Source organism: Propithecus coquereli, unplaced genomic scaffold (assembly GCF_000956105.1).
Source record: "Propithecus coquereli isolate 6110/MARCELLA unplaced genomic scaffold, Pcoq_1.0 Scaffold101, whole genome shotgun sequence".
Taxonomy (NCBI): Eukaryota; Metazoa; Chordata; class Mammalia; order Primates; family Indriidae; genus Propithecus; species Propithecus coquereli.
This window is the reverse complement of record NW_012133970.1, coordinates 1,324,622-1,328,203: the sequence shown is the minus strand read 5'-3', so window position 1 is coordinate 1,328,203 and position 3,582 is coordinate 1,324,622. Positions and strand designations below refer to the sequence as shown.

Sequence of the window (3,582 nt, the reverse complement as noted above, 5' to 3'; positions counted from 1 at the left end):
ATTAAAAACTGAGTTCCTCAGTCACATTAGTCATGTTTCAAGTCCTCAATGGCCACATATGGTTAGTGGCTACTGTATGCAATAGAATAGACATAGAACATTTCCACCATTGCATAAAGTTCTATTGGACAGCCCAAGTGCAGATCATTGTGTCCCCACATAAGGTGGTCCCAGTGTGATACTGTGGAACCCTTAGTGTGAATTAATTAGTGGGAATTAACTACAAACACCTATCAGTTGAGCTTTATACTCCCTGGTTAACCACAGGGGCCAGTTAGGCATTACTGAAACAATTAAGGTGATTACCTGATAGGCCTCCTATGGAACACAGAATCAGTCTGATCTGGAGGCCTACAATAATATATCCGCTGCAATGATGACACCTGTTGAATCTCTCTGTAAATCATAGGAATAATAATGATGTTTGGACTGCTAGGTTTCCTAGTTACCATGGAAATGAATGTGCTGGTTACATTTTTGTGCAATCACACTGAGACTGAAGTGTCAACCCCCCTCCCTTTCCCCGCCCCTTTCTGTAACCATGACCATAGGGGTGACTATTTCAGTTGCGCTTCCCGGGTATCCCCAGCAGCAGGAGAAGCAACTAGAAAGCTGATTAAGTACCAGGTGTCAGGGTGTAAGCCGTAACGAGGAAGTGTGAAAAAAGAAACATGGCGGGGCATTTTTTCAGTAGGAAAAGGCCAGATCTACTACGTTGAATACAATGACATTGATACTCTTGCTTCTTGCACAGGCGCAGTGCAGGAATTCTCAGAACACGCCTACGCGCGCATTTTCTCCCCTTCCTCTCCCTCTTTCCACTTTCCTCTCTCTCCCTTTTTCTCCTCTCCTTTCCCCCTCCCACCACTTGGTCTTTCAGTCTTTCCGTTAGTCCGTTTAAGTCTCTGTTTCCGACCCGCATCCCCCACCCTTTCTCCCCCTCCCCCCTTCCTTTTCCGTCTCACGCGCAACGCCGCTTGTACATGCGCATTAGGTACAAAACCCTCGCTCTTTGTCCCCATCTGTCGTTCACACGAACTCAAGCCTTTGGCATTCGGTAGCCAATAGAATCGAAGAAATGGCGGAAAAATGATTCCGCCTCTGGAGATAAACCTTGATTGGCAGTTCAGCTAACCAATCGAGAACGTCACTTCGTACCCCTTGGGAGGCACCGAGCTCCGTCGTCTCGTTTCCGGCGGTCGCGCGCTCTTTTCTCGGGACGGTAGAGGCCGTGTAGCGTCGCCGTTACTCTAAGGAGAGCAGTCCGTAGAGGGTGAGTTTTGGGACGGCTTGCTTCTTGTTTGGGAGGGGCGTGGGATTTTTGCGACAATCGGTGAGGGAAGAGGCTAGGGCGAGGCTAGGTTTGGAGGGTGAATGGCGGTTCCAAGGCCCCTTGAGGCCTTGTCTCCGCCGCCACACGGCCTCCTCAGCCCACCCGCCGGGGCCCGGCCCTCTGAACTCGCCTCGGGCTTTAACTAGTCGCCCGTTTTCTTTTCCGCCCGTTTCTTTGTGCGACTCATCTCTGAATCTTATACGTGTCAGTAAGTTGCGGGCCTCCGAGCCGCCCTGGGCCCGAGGGTGTGGGGTCTATTATGCCAAAGCCCTGAAGTCGTGGTTGGTTGGAGGAGGAGGCGCTTTGTCGGGCGCTCCTCCTCTCGGCCCCGCGAGGCCATTAATTCAGAATGGGCAAGTGGGGCCCCTTGAGCGATGTTTCTTTGTCAAAACTCTTAGCTGGGAAGTTCCTCTACTGGTCCGAACCCCACCGCTTTCGTAGTCAGGTTCCTGTATACCGCTTTTCTAGTTTTGCTGCCTTAGCTCCCCGGACCCATTTATAGCATCACTTTTTAAAAATGAAACAAATTTATGGATTTCGTATTGGGTACTTTATCTTCCACTTTGAGAAAGTCTTATTGCACGCTGACACCTTTCTTTGTGTTTTTAACAGAGAAGTCGAGGTTAGAGAGGCCTGGGAGGCACTTTGCTGACTTCAATCGAAGTTGAGGTAGGTGTAGTGGGTAGGGTTGCCAGATAAAATACAGGGCACCCAGTTGAATTAAAATTTCACATAGACAACGAATCGTTTTTTAGTATCCATTGCATGGTACTTGAAAACAAAACCATTCTTCATCTGAAATTCAAATTTAACGGTGAGTTGTGTATTGTACTTGTTAAATTTAGCGACTCTGGTAGGGAGTCACTGGCTAGATTTATACTACGGCTTTGTCCAACTCCCTTGTTATTAAATAAAATGTCCTAAGAAACTCCTGGAAAAGAACCGTAGGATGTCAGTTAATTTTACAGTTTTCAGGCTGGCCATGCAGACAGCCATCACAGTGTAGTAAATTTATACCAGATTTTCCCCGCAGTTTCTACTTAAAAAGTTGACCATTTTACTGAAAATTGAGGGAACATTTATTTAGATTTCAGGTGTGATGTAGTGTTTGGTCCTATATCTAAATGTTTCTGCAACTGTATCATGCCCAGTAGCCACAGTCGTTCTAATCCAGCAACACGTATTTTCTCTGTAAGTTCTTCATCAGGGTTAGTTTTCAGGACATTTAAGTAGATGGAAATCTTTGCTGCTGCTCTTTGTGCTTTGTTCTCTTTTCAGAGGCCCAGTAGTTAGGGGGCAGTGAATTTATTACTCAAAAGAGCTTTCTACACGTATTTTCAAATGATGTTGGTGGTCATCATCAGAAGTAGGTGATAGAAATACTTCTTGAGGTACTTGCTGCTTTGTGGACACTTTCTAGGTGCTTTATACAATATGACTTAGTTTTCACCACTGCATTCTCTATTGGGCCTCTTTGGGGACAGGGAGAGAGGTGTTTAATAGCTGGGACCCAAATAGGAAAAGATATGATTCTAATACCCACCTTACCCCATCCCCAACTGTTTCTGGGGTGGAGTTTAGATTTTGCATGCTTTAATTTCATACTTTTGTATCTTTTTAAATCGTGATTTCTTCTTCTTCTTCTTCTTCTTCTTCTTTTTTTTTTAAGGTATCCCATTTGCCGTGAAACTGCTACACCTGTTCATGGCATTTAACATTGTTAACTTTTTGAGAAAGCAGTGCTGCAGTATGTGGCAAGTCACAAAGAAGACAGATTCTATTTTTAAGAATTTATCCTAAGGAAATAATTAAATAGAAAGCTGAAAGCAAAAGGACATTTACTGTAGCATTATAATAGGAAAGCTGAAAACAATAACCTAAATGTATCATAATAGAGAGTAGTAAATTTAGTGTACATCCGGATGGACTTTAGCTGTTAAAAATTATAGTTGACCCTACAGAAATGATAAAAAGCTGAATATACAACGGTGCATTATGATTTCAGTTCCCGAAATGATAATGTATGTTTTGGAAGGTAAATAAGTAAAAATGGAAAATTATAGGAGGAATATTTGTGGATGTGCCCAATAATTTAGCTATGAGCTTTGATTATAATGAGCTTTGATTATAATGGTGAAAAATTAGAAACAACCCATGTCCAATACAATAGGAATTTGGTTTACAGCTGAATACTGTGTCCTTTAACAGTTAATATAAAAGGGTTTAATGACATGAAAGCTCTTTATGAT

At 43.6% G+C, this 3,582-nt stretch overlaps 1 protein-coding gene across 2 annotated transcripts in view; it reads left to right on the top strand.

The window, feature by feature from the left end:
- The first annotated feature begins 1,132 nt into the window (after positions 1-1,132).
- NONO (non-POU domain containing, octamer-binding) overlaps positions 1,133-3,582 on the top strand; it is a 14,406-nt gene continuing 11,956 nt past the window's right edge. Inside the window, exons 1-2 of one of the 2 annotated variants that reach the window (XM_012643286.1) lie at positions 1,133-1,273; positions 1,946-2,002. The gene's annotated coding sequence lies outside the window, so the exon portion shown is untranslated. The remainder of the gene's footprint in view (positions 1,274-1,945; positions 2,003-3,582) is intronic. The other variant, XM_012643291.1, reaches the window with a different exon arrangement.